Here is an 11535-nt window from a genome sequence, read left to right as displayed (position 1 = left end):
CTTTTTTTCACTCCACTAAGAAAAGAAGCCTTGTGCTCATTCCAACTAATTTATTAGATTATCAAATTACACCAGATTGTGAGGCTTAAGTCTTGATATCAAATCAATGCCTACATTGTCTTGGATTATTAGCTTTGTTCATATATGACATCAGACTGTTGTGAGGAGAGTAGCCGGCAAGAAAAAATTCATTTATTCTCAATCCTCTTGGAATCATATAATGTCAAGTCAGTCTACCCAAAATTTATACTATTACGCAAGCACTTGGTAAAATTTTGTCTTCCTATTACTCACAAACAGCCTCAGTTTATATTTCTCAAAACCTCTAATAAAATTTATGTATGATTAGTTAGAAAGAAGAAAAAAATGTTGTAGGCGGGTTTTTAAGACATAAGATCATCATCAAATCTCTCTGTCATTTTTAACATTTCTGAATGTGAAATGCATCTAAAATCAGTGGGCTTTATACTGAAAATGGCCTGAGTTTTTCTTAAGAGTTTATAAAATACTCATGTATGTACAACAAGAAAATTCTATACTATTAGAAAGAAAAAAAACTCAGACATTTTAGTAGTCACTAGAATAGACAGGAACTTTGGAGAAAAGCAGTTGGATACATATGAGCACAGGAATCAGATTTGGTTGATATTAACAAACATATGATTAACTTCTGTTTACATGCTGTCAATGGTGTGGTTGCTTTCATCACTTAAGGATGTTTCGAATGCAAATGGAAGAAAACTCAACTCACATAGGTTTCCTTTATTGCCTTATCTAACTGAAAAGTCCAGGGTGTATCTGGTTTCTGGCTCAACAAGCATCATCAGAACCTGGTTTCCCTCATTCTCTCTGCCATCATTCCTTTTAACTGCATTCTCAGTCTTCCTGTGAGCTCAAAATGCCTCTATCTTCTCTGTTTTAAGCTGAGTAGGAAAAAAACGTTGTTTATTTGAGGGAGAATTCAACAAAGAGTTTATTTTAACTGGGCCAACTTGAAACACGTGCCAAATCCTGAACCAGAGACCAATGGCATGCAACGTTCTGCTTGACCTGTTTTGAGCTATATATCCAAGCCTGGGGTGAACATCACCCAAAATACAGAGAATGGAGAGTGTGCAGATATTTTAATAGCTGCTTATACTCAGAAATACACACACTCACACAATATATGAATTGCATATAAATTTTGTATATGCAAATAACACACTATTTCTGTGTATAAATATTTAAATATATTGCATATTTATGTGCGTTATGAATAAATCACATATATAAATAGAAATATGCGTTATGAATAAATCACATATATAAATAGAAATAGTCATATTTGGAAAATTTTTGAATGCAAAAAATAAAATTTTCTAAAAAATAGAAAAATGTGAAGTAATTTGAAACAGGGAATTGGAAATTTTAGAAATATCTGAAATATAAACTCAGAACCAAAACGCTATTAGAATCAGGAACAGAAGAAAAGACACCCCGGGTCTAAATAAAAATAAAATACAAGTAATTGTACGTAAGAGAAAAATGTTATAAATTCAAAATCAGTTACATTATCTATTTCCAATCTTCTCAACTAGATAAACCCATCCATTTAAAAATGTATATTAATTTCTTTTGTGTGTCATCTAGATAAATGATATCTCTGATCAATGAGAAGGGAGCTGAAAGGATGGAGGTACAACATCTCCATGCCACAGTATCAAATGTGAGAAGAGATGAATGTTCTTTATGTCACACTTAAAGAAAGGAATATGAACTCCATCAGTTCATTAGCAACCACAGCTTTATCATCTTCTCAAAGTAACTGTCAACATATCATTTTCCCATGACTTTTAATTATCATAATGACAAATAAAACTGCTATTCCTAAGACAGATGAAACTCCCCTGATCTAGACTTTTAACTTGCCTGGAAATGTGATAATTTCAAAAGTTGAAGAGGCAAACAATTATTTAACACTAAACAAGGAATTATTTGGTAATGTGTCAACATCTCTAATATTTTTTAAACCTCTACCAATAAAATAACACACAACCAAAACAAAATGTAGCTTACATATACTGTATTGTCTTTGGTCCTAGATTATTGATAGGGTATATGATTCACTTTTTAGGGCAACAGACCAACACACAGACCCCTATTCTGAGATTTTCCACTCATTCATATTCTTGTATAATACCCCTCAGAAAAGTAAGTTGCAAAACGTGTGCTGCATGGGTACATGCCATCCTGGAATTCACCCCAAGACTCATATAATATCAACTTCATGAGACCTGGAGCTTCATTTATGTTGTCCTTGCTCTCTCACATTACCTAAAACAGGAGTTAGAACTCAAAAATAGTGCTGGAATGAACGCATTACAGATAAATGACAGAAAGAGTACATGAATGGATCAGGTTTAAACTATGTCTCAAGTTGGGAAAATAAGATTCATTCTCATTGAAATTTGCAATCAAGTCACAGACACCATAGTAATTTGTATTAAGAGCTATATCAGATGTAATGTAAACAGAGTTGGGACAACATGAAGTATGATACAGTAGAGAATGTCAGGCTTGCAAGAGAAGAGAATGCAGCAAGAAACTGGCACCCAGACCCTCCAATTTTTTTAGAAGATGAGCTACACTCTCTCCTTCAGTTCTTCAAAGTCTTTGCAAATCTTTCCAATTATGTCCTCTTTTCCTGTTTGTAAAAGATTGAAAGGATTCAACTCCTTAGAACAATAGATTTCTCATACACATGATGAAGTAGTTTTCATATATATATTTTAGTCAAGTTTGCTTTCACCACTTGAAATAGCATGATTAATTTTCTGTATCTGGATCCTATATTTGAAATTTGAATTTTATCTCTTTAAATTTGAATTTCCTTTCCTAGAGAAGTCCCTATTCTTACATCATAGATAGGTCAAAAAACAAAAAAAAACAAAAAAAAAAAAAAAGAGAGAGAGAAAAAGAGAGAGATAAACGCCTGCCAGAAGGTAGAGGAATGAAAAGCGAGGCTATGAGAAGTGGGCATGCAAGTTTCCTTGGCAGCAGCCACTTGCTCCTTGTGCCTATGGAGGAGCAGGCGAGAAGTAGGGTCAGAATCATGGCAAGGATGATCGACCCAATTAGCAGAAGGAGATGGGACCAACTTTTTACACAATGAGGGGAAAAGGTATTCTGCATTGGGACTTTCTTTACCATTGCTTCATTTCTCAGCTATAGGTCAGTAGAAATCAGAGAACTGAGTTTATCTAACATTGGGATTTTGCCAAATAGGCGGTATAAAATTACAGGGGTCAAGAGAGTTTAGTGTTTGGGCATAATGCCAAGAAAATAATAACTCATGGACTTTAAGCTCAGTAATGAAGAAAGTGAGGAAAAGGATAATAACGGATGGAAGAGAAGAAAATTGGAGTGACAGCAATAAAACCAGTGGAGTAAGAATCTCCAAATCCCATCTCTACAGAGACGCAACAAAAAAGGCAAAAACTGTCCAAATCAGCTTTTTCAGAACTCTGGAGATGAACCAAAGGCTTGTCACAACTCTGGGAGACCTTATTGAAAAAACAATGGACTTATCAGTAAAAAGAGTGAAACTTGTGGTGTTTTAACTTAGGGAGACCTTTGCCTGTTCCCCAGCTTAGCAGTAGCTGCAAAAAGAGCAGTGTGTGGAAAATACCAGAGAGAGCAGACAAATCTCATTCACAAAGAAGTTGTGACCTGTCTTGTTCTGATCTGTGTGGTGATTTCATGGAAGATGGGTTCATATTGTCTCTGACTGTCTTTATTTCACCTCACTCAGGACTGGCCCAGTGCTAAAGTTGCTTCCTAGGGAAAATTGTCAAAAAATATCTATAGGACAATCTGTTAAGTTGCTGTTGCCTGAGCCGATAGATAACAATTGGTGCAAAAAGTATAGTAACCACAAAAAAAAAAAATGAAATCTAGAGGAAAGGTTGGGGAATGATACATACATAGAGCTTTGAAAAACTCCCACATTATACGGGGAATCTACAAGGCCACACATATGTACAGGGCTGCTGCACATATGATCAGGAAAAACTTTTAGCTGATCTTGAGACTCTATAGAAGAAGGAAGTAATGACTAAGGAAGAGTTGCCAACTCCCTGACTGTGTTGAAGGCATGTCTCAACACATACACAGAGTTCTAGTCAAAGACTAGAAGATTTTTTGGTTCCATACATTTAAGAAAATATCCATCCAATGTGTAGCTAACTACAAAGCTGATAGAACAGGACTTCAGTGTCCACAATGACAAAGAATACAGACTTTACAGAATTAGCTCAGAAAAGTCACTAACAACAACATCTAAAATAATCATCAGCAGTAATAAATCTTGGAAAAGTGAGAGATTCTGGTTTCCATAGTTGCCACATTATAATATTATAATTATAATATTACCATCTAAACAAAAATTTTTAAGACATGAAAAGAAACAAGAAAATATACACAGGAAAAAAATGTCAATAGGCATTGTGTCAGAGGAAGCACAGAAACTGGACTTTTTAGACAAAGACTTTAAATTGGCTATTTTAAATATGTTCAATGAGCTAAAGAAAATAATGTCCAAAGAACTAAAAGAAAGTATGAGAATGTTTCATCAAATGTTATCAATAAAAAATAATAGATATTATAAAAAAGAACCAAAATAGAAATTTTGGAGTTGAAAAGTACAAAAACTGAAAAGAAAAATCCACTAAAAAGACTCAAGAACAGATGTCACCAAAGAAAAGAAACAATTAGCAAACTTGAAGATACGTCAATCAATATTATTCAGCCTGAGGATGCAAAATAAATGAAGAGAAATGAACAGAAGCTCAGAGTTCTGTGGGACAACATCAAGCTTGCCAACATATGCATAATGGGAATCCCAGAGAAAGAGGTATCAAAGAAAGGAGAAAGAAATCACAACTAAATAATTCCAAAATTGACAAAAAATTAATATACTAACCCAAGAAGCTAAATAATCTTCAAGCAGGATAAATTTAAACATATCCACAGATAGAAACATTAAAATGAACAAACAAAAAAATGTTAAAAGCTAAAGACAAAGAACCTTGAAAGCAGCAAGACAGAAGTGATTCATCAATTAAAAAGGTCTCTCAGTTTCTCATCAGAAAATGTAGAGGCCAGAAGGAAGTGGGATGACATATTCAAAGTTCTTAAAGGAGAAACAACAACTTTCCTTCAACCAAGAATTCTGTACCCTATGAACTATACTTCAATAATTAAAGAGAAATTAAGACATTTCCATATAAAAAAAAACTGTGAGGTTTTTTTTTTGTTACAAATATAACAAATGTTAGAAGGAGTCCTTCATTCTAAAATGAAATGACACTGGACAATAACTCAATTCCACATGAAGCGATAAAGAACAATGGAAGGGTGAATATATAGATAAATATAAAAGACAATATAAATTTATTTTTTGTTTGTAATAACATTTTTTCCTACCTTATTTAAAAGACTATTTCATACAGCAGTAATTATAAATCTGGGTTGGTGCACACATACATATAAAAATGTAACCTGTGACAATAACAGCATATGGTGGGAGAGGATGGAGATATATATCTCTAAAGTATACACAGCAATTTTCATAGTATAATATATATTATTTTATAATATACGTAGGAATTTTATATTACAAAAATTAAGATGATATTATCCCAAACTAGATTTTTACAAATTAAGATGTTAACTATAATCACCAAAGAAACCACTCAAAATATAGCAAAAGAAATTACAAGGGAACTAAAATGGTTCATTGGAAAATATATATTTCACACAAAAGAAAGCAGTAACTGAGGAATTGAGGAACATAAAAGGCTGAAGATATATAGAAATCAAATAGAAAAACTGCAGATGTAAGTCCTTATTTATCAGTAATTAAGCTAAATATAAATATATTATACTCTCCACTTAAAAGACATGGAGTGACAAAATAGATATAAACCCATGATACAATTATATACTGTCTATAAAAGACTTACTTTAGTTTCAAAGATACAAATAGGTTGAAAGTAAAAGGATTGAAACAATTTCATGGAGGCTAAAAAGAGCTAAAGTGGCTACACTAATATTAGCCGAACAAGTGATTTTGTCTAGATATCCACATGGAAAAGAATGAATTTGAAGCCCTATCTCAAACCATATGCAAAAAGTAACTCACAAAAGATCAAAGTTGGGGCCTGCCCTCTGTCCGAGTGGTTAAGTTCGCATGCTCTGCTTCGGCGGCCCAGGGTTTCACCGGTTTGGATTCTGGGTGAGGACATGGCACCACTGGTCAGGCCACGTTGAGGCGGCGTCCCACATGCCACAACTAGAAGGACCCACAACTAAAACATACAACTATCTACTGGGGGGATTTGGGGAGAAAAACCAAAAAAAAAAAAAAGATTGGCAAGTTGTTAGCTCAGGTGCCAATCTTAAAAATAAAAAAGAAAAAAAGATCAAAGTCCTAAATGTAAGAGTTAAAACTACAGAACTCTTAGTATATAGATAAAAATTTGAGTGATCTTGGCTTAGGTAATTTTTTTAACGTGTGACACCAAAAGCACAAGCGATCAATGAAAAGTATAGGCAAATTGGACTTTACCAAATTAAAATGTTTTGTTCATCAAAGGACACATTAAGAAAGTGAAAAGACAAGCCACAGAATGGGAGGAAAAGGTTGCAAGTTATACATTTGATAATAGTCTAGTGTCCAGAATATATAAGGAACACATAATGTAGCAATTAAATGACAAACATCCCAAGTAAAGAATGGTCAAAGGATTTGAATAGATATTTTTCCAAAGAAGATATACAAATTGCCAATAAACATGTATACAATAAACATGATAATGTTCAATATCATTAGCATTACTGATTAAGGAACTACAAATCAAAACCACAATGAGATGGTTAAAAGAGTAGTTTTAGAGAAAAACAATACTCAGTTTCTACTGATAGTAAATTAGATGCAGTTGAAAATTTCTGCTAAATATTTTAAATATCTAAATTATTAAAAACGGGAAATATATCAGGACAGAAGTAGAATTTCAGTTATATCTTCTTGAAATCACGTCTGTGTTGCTTGATTTATCATAGTCCAAAGTACATGTGGAATTCTAGAATGATTTGTCTTTTGAGTCACTTACTCTAAAATAGGAGAGACATTAAAATCATCCACTATAAAATCCGGGAGCTCTGGAAAAACTCAAGTTTTCCAGATAGATGGCTGAGAGAGAAAATTAGCTGAAGTTCTAGGAAGCTCCAATAATCGTGGTTGGAAGAGGCCTCTCAAATCATGAAAGCAGGTCGTTTTGCTATAGGTGTGTTTGTGTGTGCATGTGTGTGTGTGTATGTGTATATACACACACATATATATAAAGCATATATTACATATGGAATATTTCCCTAAACTTCTATACACAAGCTCATATACACGGAAGAATATTAAAAAAAATTAATTCAGAACCCATTATATAATAGGGCTTTCGCTTATAGCTCCATATATGATTGCTCAACTTTCAGTTTTATCAAGTAATTTCCATTTGATTCATCTTGGCCCATTTCCTGATATGTTAGAGAGGCATCCACCAAAAAATCCTTAAAGGGGACTCTAGGTTCAGACGTAATTATTGCTACTACTTGCTGGGTTCCTGTGACTCCTCTTGATATTTTAAATGACTTTAGTCTTCACATTAAATATTTGAATGGTTTGTTATTGCCCCATTTTATGGGAGAGAAAACGAGATTCCAGAAAGGTTAGATAAATCCCCCTAAATCAGGAGAGTTATGAATATTAAAGCCATGATTTAAACCTTGTATTGTCAGACTCTCAATCCTCTTTCCTTTTTGCTACTGAAATATTCCCTCATAATAAAAATAAGACAAACCCTTCATGCCATGTTCATCCCACCTTTAATTCATGGAATTTAATACAAGGAACTATTTAGATGGTGTGCCACATACTATATTGCAACAGTTAAAGTCCCAAGTGGCTACTGAATAAGCATTATCAAAAAAAAAGTAGAACAGATAACTTCCCAATCCACAAAACGCTATTCAGGAAATATTTGAAAAACAAGACATAAATAAAAGATATTTTAGCACAAGTTTATTTGCCAAAGCAAGTTTCATTTTAACAGAGAAAAACTAAGTTTGCATGATTTAGAGAATTCATCAGAAATTCTGCTTGTTGAAAGCTATCCTTCTGGTTTGGGGCATAAAGGCATAATTGATTATAAACAGAAAATTTCTGTATAGCATGTTCTATGCAAAGCTGAAAAGAGAGCATTAGATTGTCATACCGGAGATCTATTTTAAGACCATTTAGATAAGATATCCCAGATAATTATACTGTGGAAGTTATTTATTTTTTTTTTTGGTATTTTTAGGCAGCATTTTAAGTAATAAATGCAGAAGAAAACCACTGAAGTCAGTAGAAATAAAATGTGATCACTTTCACAGTGATCCTGAGAGAAAACCACATAATGACTAAAAAGAAAAAATACTTGGCTTAGGATAGATAAAACAAACATGGCTTATTATGCTGCCACAGAATTAATAGTATAATGTTTTGTAGGAAAAAAAAAAAACCTGTCATAAACTTTACAGGATGATCCTCACCTTTTCATTTCCAATTAAAGTTTATTGAGTTTACTAAACATCATTAATACCGCAACTGTTAACAGTCTGTGAAGCTGGTTGAGTTGGTTAGCAGAGGATGCCAATGCAGACAGTAGGGGTTCAATCTCCATACAGAGCATTTAGTTTTTCTCCTGCCGCTTGATTATAACTGCTTCTCTACCTTATTCTGCTTCTGCGAAAACTGAATTAAATGCAAAGACATTGGAAATATTTATAACAGGGTAAAAAATTTTGTCACATGTATAAGTAAAAGTATCTCTAACAAGGACAGCGCTTCTAAAATTGCACAATTTTGAATGCTACATATGCTAAAAACTCTTATGTTGATTCTGCTATGGTTCTTTCAAAAAAATTTCTGTGAGAGGAGCAAAGTAAATTTTAATAATCTACTTAGAGAATCTAGGCATGCATAATTTAAGGACTACTGAAGAAGACAAGGCCATCTGTCTTTACTTGCAGGACATCTCTGATAGTCTGAAAAGAGGAACATTTAGGTAGGTCAAATTTAGCCAAAAACAAAGGAAAATACAGTACGTTTAGTTAAATTCGAATTTCAGAAAACAAGAAATTATGTTTTAGTGTTAAGTATGTTCCAAACCTTGATGGGATATACTTACACTAAAACATTATTTGTTGTTTATCTGAAATTCAAATTTATCTCCAGTTCATCTAGCAGCCTTAGATCCAGAGTGAATCAGGAGAATAATGGACATTAAATAAAACGTGGATCTCTAGAGTCATAAACTAACTACAGACAGTTATTATAAGTTCTCTGTGTTGTACTTTAAAGAAATACTTGTGATTATTCTTGGTAAGTAGTCATATAAAGACCCAGTTCTTTATTTAAAAAACTTTAAAAAAAATTTGATCAAGAATAATTTTGTTTATAGATTCAACTGGAGAGAAACTGGAGAGAGACGCAGACTGAATTAATGTTACTTGTTACCAAACTCACTCTTCAAAATAAACTCTTCAGAAGTCAGTTCTATTCATTTAATGAAACATTTTGGAATCTCTTATATGGAGGTAGTGAGATGTTTTATGTTAATGCTGTTTTTGATATTGAGTACTCTGGAGACAAATATTCAGCTAACAGATTATTCAATGTCTTAATCTTTTTTTAGCCTTTTCTCAGTCACCTATCATTTTACTATTTCAGAATCCATTATTATCTACATTTAGAAAGGAAATGAAAAATGGTAAAATTCAATGAACTAGTTTTTCCACTAGATGAAAGAAGAGTTTAAATACTTTAAAGATTGAAGCCGCTTTTAGATTACCTATTGGTTTCATTCTCTTAATAAAATGAACAAATGACATTTGGCTGCCTCTAATTTAGAAAAACCCTCTGAAAAATTATCTGCCAAAAACTAAATTGTGCTTCTGCTTCAAGAATATCCATAAAACTGACACTTTAAATAATTTAGGAATGCTTCAAAAATATATTTTAAAATAACATCATTTATTATAAAATATTTTTTATTAAATAAAAAGTGTTTGACTTAAAATGTAGATATTAAATATATATGTACATATATATACATACATAAATATATACATATATAAATGCCCATTACACTTGCATGTGTTAATATCACCATATATAGCCTTTTATATGTATATAATATGCTGATGACATTTGTTTTAGTGTTTTTGTATAAAGGAAAATATGAAAGTTTAAATCTATCAGTAATCATTTTAGAAAGCTTGTCCAGGCTTTATGAAAGATATAATCAACAACAGGCAAATACCACTGTAGTCCTTGGCTAAAGCAATATAAACAAAGGTCAAAGGTTTGTATATCTATGTATGTCTATCTATCTATATCTTACAACTAAATCGATATCTATATTGGGAAATACCTACTCAATTCCAAAAATAATATATACACTGAACTTTTACCAATCATTGGTAATAACTTGAGTATAAAACCTTAAAATCATACTACGTTAGAAAATAAAATGAGAAAATAAAATTTTTAACTAAAAGATTATGGTAAACTTTTCTGAAAAGCATTACCTGTAGCACAAGAATCTTATTTCTGTTATTCTCTTTCTCTACAGATCTGAATGAATAGACAAGTATAAGAAAGATGTTGGCTGACTTCACCCTCTGGAAACAATGGTCAGGTTAATAACTTGACCCACCTCTTAGAAAGAAAATTGAAGCCATTCTTCCACTTGGGTTAGACAGTGACCATGAAGAGAAGTTATTATAAGCAATGTAATGAAGACCATAACACTTTTATCATGAGTGAATCTATCACTGGCAGAACTAAATTTCAACTCAACATTTGAGATTATTCTTCAATGAAGCAAATTAAATGAAACAGTAGATAAACCCACACCAAGGAGTGCAAAAGGAAATACCAGTCACAGAGGCTCCAAGAAATACGTATGAAAACTATTTGTTTCTAATGGAACATTGCATAGTCAAAAATTCTGATATAATTCACCCACCATGCCATAAAATTAGGTGTGCACTGTAGTACTCCGTAATCAAGTTGTACTAGAGAATGAAGAATATGATTTGAGCGGGCCCTGAAGGTGAACATTAGCTGTATGTACAACATGTTAGGTGTACGGTCTCAACAAAGAGTTGTTTGAGAAAGAGAAATTCAGGCTCATCATGCAGATGGTTCTATAAGATATATTGAGACTACCCAGAGGAAACAGAAATGGTCAAAATACAGATCTACATCGAGACATGGGCAAAGACTAATGATTTGTAAGCATAGTCAAGAACTTGGAAGAAATGTAATTGGAAGATTGGGGACAAAAATTTCTGGGGAATATCCCATGATATGGCACAATTCCCTGAGGAAATAAGCCTTCCAGTTTAATTGCACTGGTCTGGTTGATTACATTGAACCACTTCTATCACGGA

This window comes from Equus przewalskii, chromosome 16, assembly GCF_037783145.1.
Source record: "Equus przewalskii isolate Varuska chromosome 16, EquPr2, whole genome shotgun sequence".
Classification (NCBI taxonomy): Eukaryota; Metazoa; Chordata; class Mammalia; order Perissodactyla; family Equidae; genus Equus; species Equus przewalskii.
This window is presented reverse-complemented; position numbering follows the sequence as displayed.